The sequence below is a fragment of the Nyctereutes procyonoides genome, unplaced genomic scaffold (genome assembly GCF_905146905.1).
Source record: "Nyctereutes procyonoides isolate TBG_1078 unplaced genomic scaffold, NYPRO_anot_genome, whole genome shotgun sequence".
Lineage (NCBI taxonomy): Eukaryota > Metazoa > Chordata > Mammalia > Carnivora > Canidae > Nyctereutes > Nyctereutes procyonoides.
This window is the reverse complement of record NW_026575020.1, coordinates 20,401,626-20,411,909: the sequence shown is the minus strand read 5'-3', so window position 1 is coordinate 20,411,909 and position 10,284 is coordinate 20,401,626. Positions and strand designations below refer to the sequence as shown.

The following is a 10,284-nucleotide window of genomic DNA, read 5'->3' as shown; positions in this document are numbered from 1 at the left end:
CTCTGTCCAACCCTCAAGCTCCTACAGGTTTGGTCTCACTCACCCCAGAGCTGCAGCTGCCTGGAAGAGCCCCTGCAGCCAGAGGATCCACCTCTAGCTAAGAAGAGGCAGGTAAAATGAACCTTCACGATGTTCTCAACCAACAACCTCATCAACACACAGAGAAATGGAGGCCCGAAGAGTGGAAGGCCTGTCCCAGGTCACAGGGCTCATTAGGATAAAGCTCTGATGAAAAGTTAATCTCCTGGCTCCTGGTCCCAGCACTCCCTCACTAGCCATCCCATCAGCCTTCAGGCTGAACTATGTAACTGTCTCCTGAATCTGCCACTGCATATGTGAGCCCTGGAGCTGGAAGCCAAAGGGCTGCAGGGCCTGCCAACTACCAAGAGCTCCTCCACACTGGGGCCAAGGGGCAAGGGTAGAGAGAGGCGACCACAACACAATCAACCCAGAACATCAGCACCAAACAGCTTGGCCATTATGTTAGTTATCTATAACCAACACAATGACCCCAAAATATAGAGGCTTAAAACAACATATATTTACTCTCTCACCATTTCTGCAGTGCAGGAATTTGGCCACAGCTTAGCTGGGTCCTTGGCAAGCCACAGTTTCTCACAAGGCTGCAACTTAGGTGTCAGCCCAGGGTCTGCAGTCTCAGCTGATGGTTTGCTTAGAAAAGAATCCATTTCCAAGCTCAGCTACCTGGCTACTGGTAGGACTCCATTTCTTGCAGGCTATCACAATCAGGGCCTCAGCTCCCTGCTATATTACATGGGCCTCCCCCACCCGGCAGCTCACTACCTCAAAGCATGCAAGCCAACAGGACAAGAGCCTGACAGCAAGAAGAAAGTCATGTGCTTTGTAATCTAATCATGAAAATGACATCCTATCACCTTTGCCATATTCTCTTGGTTAGAATCAAATCACTTAGTCCAGCCCACACTGAAGGGGAGATGATTACACAAGGTGTTGAATACCAGGAAGAAGAGATCACTGGGGGCCATCCTCTAATTTGGCCTATTGCAGCCATTGCTAGCTGGGTGTTCTTGCTCACACTCCTTAACCTCACTGAATGTCAGTTTCCTCCTCTGTAACCATGGGTGGGTGGGGTAGTGTGCTCATTATCATGCACATAGAAGGTGCTCAACAAATACTGGTTATTAGTCTTCTAGGTACTATCAGGAGACTTGACTCCAGGAGAGGTTTTTTTGGCTAACGAGCAATCAGGCACACCCAGGGAGACATGTGGACCTGGACACAACACAGGATGGAGGACCAGGAACGTGAGTCTTCCCAGTCTGGAGGGAGAAAAGGAAATCATTTACTTAGCTAGAGTCCAGAGGCAGTGTAACAGGGAGAGTTAGGGGCATAGAGTAACAGAGGAACCTACAGATGTTGGCCTAGGAACCCTGACAACGAGGCACCACAGCTTCAGGAAGAAGGCTAGGGCCTCCTCTCTCAGAAGGGATTCGGAGTCCCAAGGAAGTGGTCTCCCCCAAGGAAGCTAAAGGGAATAAATTAATCCAACAGTGGCTGGCTGGCTGATCATGCAGGATGTCCCTAAGTTTGCAAGTCCAGGGAGCCTGCATGTACCACCAGCCAGTGCTTGGTGAAAAATGGCATCTGGGGAGGGGCAAGGACTTTCATGAAGAGCTCTGCTTTACCCTGTTAAAATAACTTTAAATAATTATGATTCAAATTGGAGCCAGGTATTACAAGCTATACGCCGCAGAGAAGGAAAAGAACAGAAGCCTGGAGTACCCAACGCAAAATGACTTTAGAAGATTGCAGATGAGCATTAGGGAGTCATAAAATTATTTATAAAATTGTGTGTGGCTGTGCATTTTGTGGAGGGAGAGAAATCTGCCCACTCCCCCCCCAAAACAGATTAGGAACACAGATCCAATCCAACTCTCCCATTTTATAGATGAAGAGTCTGAGGCCTGAGTGATAAGAGTCCCCCAGGCCATACATCTATCCAGCAGGGGAGCCAGAGAAGGACCCAGGCCAGCCCACTTCCCACTTGTCCTGGACAGATTCAAACCTTTGAAGAGGTTTAGGCACTGTGTCCTCCTAATAAAGCAGCAACAACTCTGAATGATGTTTAATTATTTTGCAGGATAATTGCTTTAATGGGCCACATGAAACTTAAAGGATTTTTAATAAAATCTCAGGAGCTCTGGGGACTCCAGGCCCCTCCCCATGCTCCGCTTTGTTACATCTCCTGATCCCATGAAGATATAACATTTGTCACTGTTTCATTAGGATCCGCAGTGCCCCATGTTATTTATGAGCCTGCTATTTATTGAAAATTGTATTTTTGAGGGGAAGAAGGGGAGGGATGAAGTTTATCAAAGAGAAGCCTTGGCATGAAAATTAGTGACATTTCAAAGTCCCCAAATCCCTGCTCCTATAAAAACTGAGTTCAGCCCTCAGATGTCAAAGCCATGACTTCAAGTTCTGTTTCAGGTAGGGTCTGCGTGGGGGCTCCTTGACGCCTTCGTTGTCCTTAAGGGATAAAATTGTCCTCGATTTGACCTGTGTCTGTCTTTAAAAAAAAAACAAAATTGTTTTTATGTGAAATAATGTATGCACAAGTTTAAATACAGTATCTTACTAAACTGCTTCCTACACCCAGTTCTGTTCCCCCTAGGCAGCATGTCTTTTTAAAACATCTCTTCCTATATTTACCTCCATTTTTCCACATAATATGCTTCTGCTGATATTTCTTGATTCATCAATTTTAGACACAATCTATTGACTTACAACTGTAATAGATGAGGATTTATCTCCCTCACACTCCCTCCATCCCCTTCCTGCCATATCTCTCTTTTTAGTTCATCATTAGTTACCCCTGAGATCTTCCATCCTCTAGAGTGGCACTTGGCAAAAAGAGAACCTGCATTTCATAAACAGGATATTAATATTCTCATCCTTGCTTTCACCTCATTTCTCCCATTCCACCCCTAACTTCTGCCCATGCATACTTTTTATGTTGGTAAAGTTGCTAAGATTTACATTTATCCTATAACCATATAGTTCTTTCAGATTAATACTAAGAGTTGAAAATCACCAAAAAGCATTTACATATTTGTGCTTCATAAAGACCAGAATTGCAGAGCCAAGTGGTGTACTAGGATTATGGTTTTCTTCCAGGTATATGTAGGAATGTGTGTGTGTGTGCACACACACACGCACACGTGCACACTTAAAGTTTCCAGTTGTCTTTCGTTATTCTTTTGTACTGGTGGTCTTTATCATATTCCCAATTCTTTTTAAGAGTCTTTATACATCATATTCTACCCAGTTCCCATCTTCATCAGGGAACACCACGGCCACCATTCCCAGCAACTGGATCTCTTGATTCAATCTGGACTGGGTGCTCTCTAGGCCTGTGCACAGCTCTTATCCTGGAATTCATCGCTGTTCTTCTGGTTCTGTCTACAGCCTCTTGCCTTCCCAGTCTTCCCCCCCTTTCATGGTTTACTCTTCCAATAATGTAACACAACCTCAAGTTGCTTCCTTAAAAAGGATTTATGGGACATAAACATTCTGGGTTCTTGCAACTTGAATGGTGGGTTGCCTGAATATAGAAATCATAGGCTGACAATAATCTTTTTCAGAATTTTAAAGATATCTGATGTTGATGATGACAGTCCGGTGACCATCTGATTCTTGCTCTTTTGTAAGTGACCTGATTTCCCTCTTGGAGATCTTTAGAATATTCTTTTCTCTTGCTGTTTTGACTCACAATAATGTGAAAATTGATATGGACTCTTTCCATTTATTTTGTTGAGCACTTGATGAACCCTTTCTTATTTTAAGTTGGAACTTACATGTAATTTTCTATCTGACATATGGCAAATCACACAAATATATCAAGATACAAACATTTCCAGTACCCAACACATTCCTCTGTGTCTCTTCCTGGTTAGTAGCTTTCCAAAAGTAGCCACTCTTCTCTCCTACCACCATAGACCAATTTTGCCTTTTCTGAGTTTTATATAAATGGAATTTTACAGTATATATACTCTTCTGTGTCTGGCTTCTTTTTCTTAACATTATGTCTCTAATATTCACCCATGTTGTTCCATGTAGAGAATGCTGATTCTTTTTTCAATGCTGTATAATACTCCACTGTGAGCACATACCCACAATTATTTATACAAATGGTAGTGGGCATTTGGAACTGTCCCTAGTTCTAAGACACTTCTATGACATTCTTGCATATGTCTTTTAGTGGAAATAAGTATTCATGTCCCTACAGTCTATATTCAGCAGTAGAATTGGTGAATCACAGGGTAGGCACATATTGAGCTTTTATAGATGCTGCCAAACAGCCTTCCACAGTGATGTGCAAATTTACACTACCAGTGGCAATGCCTGAGAGTTCCACTTGCTCTACATTCTCACCATACTCTCCAACATTTTATTTTTACCATTGTAGGGATGTAGTGATAGTATATCATGGTTTTAGTTAGCATTTTTCTGATGACTAACAATATTGAACACTTTTGCGTATGTTTCTTGGTCATTTTTGTACTACTTTTAGTGACTTATTTTGTAAATATTTTGCTCGCTCTTAAAAGCAATTCTTACTTTGTGAATTTGTAGGATTTCTATATACTCTAGATGTACCTTCTTTGTTGGGTGTATATATCACAAATACTTCAGGTCTTTGGCTTTTCACTTTCAATATTGTCTCTACTGAAGAGGAGGGTTTTTTAAATTTATTTATTTATTTATTTATTTATTTATTTATTTATTCATGAGAGACAGAGAGAGAGATTGGCAGAGACACAGGCAGAGGGAGAAGCAGGCTCCATGCAGGGAGCCTGACGTGGGACTCGATCCCGAGTCTCCAGAATCACGCCCTGGGCTGAAGGTGGTGCTAAACTGCTGAGCCACCTGGGCTGCCCTGAAGAGGAGTTCTTAATTTTGCTTTTTTCTTTCAATTTTTCTTTTAAATTCTAGTTAATGGGGATCCCTGGGTGGCGCAGCAGTTTGGCGCCTGCCTTTGGCCCAGGGCGCGATCCTGGGGACCCGGGATCGAATCCCACGTCGGGCTCCCGGTGCATGGAGCCTGCTTCTCCCTCTGCCTGTGTCTCTGCCTCTCTCTCTCTCTGTCTGTGTGACTATCATAAGTAAATAAAAATTTAAAAAATAAATAAATAAATAAATTCTAGTTAATGTACAGTGCAATATTGGTTTCAGGAGTAAATTCAGTGGTTCATCACTTATATATGACACCCAGTGCTCATCACAAGTGCTCTCTCTAATACCTATCATCTATTTAGCCCATCCCCTGCCCACCTTCCTCCATCAACCCTCAGTTTGTTCTCTATCATTGAATCTCTTTATATTAATACTCCATGTATATGTACCACATCTTCTTTATCCATTCATCAATTGATGGACATTTGGGCTCTTCCTTAGTTTGGCTATTGTTGATAATGCTGCTATAAACATAGGGGTGCATGTATTCCTTTGAATCTCTATTTTTGTATCCTTTGGATAAGTACCTAGTGGTGCAATTGCTGGATCATAGGGTAGTTCTATTTTTAACTTTCCGAGTAACCTCCATGCTGTTTTCCACTTTGGCTGCACCAACTTGCATTCCCACCAACAGTGCAAGAGGGTTCTCCTTTCTCCAAATCCTCATCAACACCTGTTGTTTCCTGTGTTGTTAATTTTAGCCATTCTGACAGGTGTGAGGTGATATCTCATTGTGGTCTTGATTTGTATTTCTTGATGATGAGTGACGTTGAGCATCTTTTCATGTGCCTGTTAGCCATCCAAATATCTTCTTTGGAAAAATGCTTATTCATGTTGTCTGCCTATTTCTTAACTGGATTATTTGGTTTTTTTGGTGTTGAGTTTGATAAGTTCTTTATAAATTTTGAGTACTGACCCTTTATCAGATATGTCATTTGCAAAAATCTTCTCCCATTCCATAGGCTGTCTTTTAATTTTGTTGATTGTTCCTTTCACTACGCAAAAGCTTTTTATATTGATGAAGTCCCAGTAGTTCATTTTTGCTTTTGTTTCCCTTGCCTCCAGAGACGTGTATAGTAAGAAGCTGCTGAGGTGAAAGAGGTTGCTGCCTGTGTTCTCCTCAAGGATTTTAATGGTTTCCTGTCTCGCATTTAGGTCTTTCATTCATTTTTAATTTATTTTTGTGTATGATATAAGAAAGTGATCCAGTTTCATTCTTCTGCATGTCGCCATCCAGTTTTCCCAACACCGTTTGTTGAAGAGACTGTCTTTTCTCCATTGCATATTCTTTCCTGCTTTGTCAAAGATGAGTTGACCATACAGTTAAGAGTCCATTTCTGGGTTTTCTATTCTGTTCCATTGATCCATGTGTCTGGTTTGTGCCAATACTATACTGTCTTGATGACTACTGCTTTGAAATAGAGCTTGAAGTCAGGCATTGTGATGCCTCTAGCTTTGTTTTTCTTTGTCAGGGTTGCTTTGACTATCACGGTCTTTTGTGGTTCCATATAAGGAGTTTTGAGCTTTAATAAGGGCCTAAACTTAGTGGTATTTTCTTCTATAGTTAGTGTTTTTTGTGCTTTAGTTACTAAATCTTTTCCCATCCCAAAGACACGTAGCTATTCTAGCTTTTTTCCCCCTAGATATGTAATTGTCTTACTTTTCACACTTAGGTCTCTGATCCATCCTAAATTCATTTTGTATATGATATGAGATCAGGATGAAGGTTCATTTCTTTTTCATATTAATAGCCAATGGGCCTCATATTAATAGGCCCTTTCAGGATGCCTGGGTGGCTCAGAAATTGAGTTTCTGCCTTTGGCTCAGGTCATGATCCCTGGGTCCTGGGATTGAGTCCCACATCAGGCTCTCTGCAGCAAGCCTGCTTCTCCCTCTGCCTATGTCTCTGCCTCTCTGTGTGTCCCTCATGAATAAATAAATAAAAATCTTTAAAAAAAAAACAGGTCCTTTCCATTTGTAGATTCAGATCTGTCAGCTTTAAGAAGCTTTCTTGCATTGTTTATTGATTATCTTCACCCCTCCCTTTTCTCTGTTCTGGATCTCCTATTACTCAGATGTTAGACCTTCTAGATTTTTCCTCTGGGTCTCTTTTTTTCTCTCTCTCACTTTTCCTGCTTTTTCCTTTTTTATTTGCTTTCTCAGAAATCTCCTCAACTTCACCTTCCAATCCTTGAATTGAATTTTATTTCAATGATATGTATTTTTTTATTTCCAAGAATTCTATCTTGCTTTCCCATTGTCTTTATTCCACAGCTCTCTCCTTCTTCTACTTGTTGATGGAGAGCTGTCCTTTTACATCACTTGAGGAGTCACTGTAACTCCTTGCAGAGCTTTCTGCACAGAAGCAAAGAGCTGGAACATCTGGTCTTGGTTTAAGTTCCAGAGAAGGACCCATAGTTTCAGAGGTTCCCAACTCTTTCCTTTCGCTACTCCTGCTTTCTATGTCTTCTTTCTTCTCATTCTCTTTCTCATAATCTAAGGTCAGATTCCTGAGGCAATTCACATGCAGGGAATCTATGGGAGTGCCCCCAGATCCACCCTGAGGAGAGGGTGAAAGAAGTAGAAATGGGCAGAGGGATCTGTAATGCAGTTACCATAAGGGCTTCAGCTGATCCCAAAGATAACTCTGGAGTTAGTATGGTTCTTCAGAATCATGCCACCTTAAGGAGAGGGGGAAGTAATTTTAACCCCCTCACCCATTATCCAATTGTTGAATGTAGCCTATGCTAGGGAAGGCTAAGCAGCTCTCTTCAGCTGAGGGAAACTTTTGAAGAAGACTCAGCTGAGAGCTATCAGCAGCTGGGGGAATGAGTGCTTCCTAACCTTGCATTGTAAAGGACCCATTCCTCTTTTTTTTTTAATTTTTATTTATTTATGATAGTCACACACACAGAGAGAGAGAGAGAGAGAGAGAGAGAGAGAGAGGCAGAGACATAGGCAGAGGGAGAAGCAGGCTCCATGCACCGGGAGCCCAACGTGGGATTCGATCCCGGGTCTCCAGGATCACGCCCTGGGCCAAAGGCAGGCGCCAAACCACTGCGCCACCCAGGGATCCCCTAAAGGACCCATTCCTATACATACTCACTCCTGCTGGAAGTATGTATCACCTGGGTCGTGCAACAACTAGGGCAGATAGTCCCTTTCCTTTTATAACAGATCCAGCACTTCCCCTAGTCAGGCTATATATTAACTCCGTTTATTGGTCTGGTAGCCAGAGAAGTGAAAGTAGGTTCAGAGGGCAATGCATATTGTCCAAGACAGGCCTCTGCATCAACTTCTGTAGGAGCAGAGCAGAGGATATTATTGGCCTTTAACAGGGAAGAGCAAGCCATTTCTGCAGGTCCAAAGAGACCAAAAGGATCTGAAGATTCATGATATTCAAATGCATTGACCCAGATGCACCAATCACAAACCTGAGAGTCCTACTTCTCCCCAGTCACAGTTATGACCCTGGAGTAGCAGACTAGGCTTATATTCAGCTTTTTCTGCTCTTCAATTCCAACGTCATTTTAAAGGTTTCCTCCTTGGACCACTCCTCACACTAAGTTTCTTAATGTAACTTAGGTACACTTTGAGAAAGAGATTCATGTTCAGAAAGTTAATTGAGAGTTTCCTTGTGATCAATACCCATGGGGCAGTGTCAATGCCCTCCCAGCCAAGGACTTTAAGGAACACCTCTGCAAGTGCACAAGTTGGGTTTATTGGAAGACCAGAAACCAAGGGAACCTTCAGGACATCTCAGTAAGAGTATGTTAAAAAGGACTTGTTATAGGATTTGGGTTCATGGTAGGTGATTTAGGGGTGGTTCTAGGAAGTAAGTCTTTGCTCTGAATTGACTGCTATTAGCAAGTAAGGGTAATTCTATGACTAGGTATCTTAATAAATCTCATCTAGAAATAAAGAAGACCACAGTGAAGCTAAAGTTATAGTTAGTAAAGAAACAGCATCATTCATATTAGTCAGGATAAGAGGATGTTTGGTATTTTTGTGATCTGGGCAGTGATCATGCTTTTGTCCCTGCTTAGACAAGATTACAGAGTGGTCTTGTTTTGTGCCTCATATCATCATGACCACGGAGTGGTCTTGTCCAGTGTTCTGTGAGAGGGTCTCTGTTTGAGGGAAACACCAAGGCCTAGGAGTGAGTGCAGGGCCAGCTCCTGGATGTCAGAGGCCACTTTTCTCTTTGTCAGAAGTGAAGGAGGCAGGATTGGGTGGAGGAAGGAACTGAATTGTGATGTAGTCATAGCAAAGACCTCAGCAGATCCCACAGGGAGTTATGGAGCTGATAAGGTCCTTCAAAGTTGTCCCACTTTGAGGAAGGGACTGATCCCTTATATCTCCCCCTTCCCACAGTGAGCAGTCACTGGATGCATGCCATTCCTGGGAAGGGGTAAGACCTTGGGTGAGCCAGCCATTGTTTTGACTAAAGCAATCCCACAGAACAATTCACTGAGAGCCATCTGCTGGGGGAATTAATGAATGATTCAGGGAGTTATGGGGCATCTGGGCAGCACAGCACCCCACAGTATCCACTACATTCAATCTCTCTCTCTCTCTCTCTCACTCACACACACACACACACATACACACACATGCATGCACACACAGAGGCACATCTGTCCCATGTGAAACTAAGGCCTTGAAATCACCTCTCTGAGCTTTGCGCAGTGGCAGTATCATAGCCAATGAGGTTTATCCGAGGCGCGATTATTGCTAATTGAAATCACCTCTCTGTACTATGTTATGGGGAAATATAGGAAACCAAGTGTGTCATTCCCCTCAGCCCCATAACTCCTCCCACCACACCCATCTAACATTTGGAACTGATGAATGGGATAGAGGGGAGAAAGACTGGAGGCAAAACAGAGTGAAAGATGAGGCTCTGGCCTGGACCAGAACTGGGCAAGAGAATTAAAACCACTAAAACTAACACTTTTGCACCAAAACCTGTGCCACAAACCCCAGCTCAGCCCTGTCTTCCCCATCCTTCCTGGAAGCAAAATAATGTAAAATATCCTTCCATGTAGCTAATCTGCACTACAAAGAGAAGTTGGGGAGAGAGACTTAGGCTACAGGGAAGGATTCAAATTGAAAATTCTCAGGGGGCCCCATTAATAAAAACAATAATTCAGCTCCTTACTGAGCAATCCCAGAACAAAGAGAAGAAACTGCTGATGAGAAAGGGGGACAAGAAGAGGTGAGACAGAGATAGGCTGACAAACTGGGCTAGAACTACAAATGCCCCTTTGAATTTTTCCAGAGAAA

General features: G+C 42.6%; 1 pseudogene; it reads left to right on the top strand.

The window, feature by feature from the left end:
* Nucleotides 1-9,675: 9,675 nt before the first annotated feature.
* On the top strand, nt 9,676-9,840 carry LOC129518599 (U4 spliceosomal RNA; annotated as a pseudogene).
* Nucleotides 9,841-10,284: the final 444 nt, after the last annotated feature.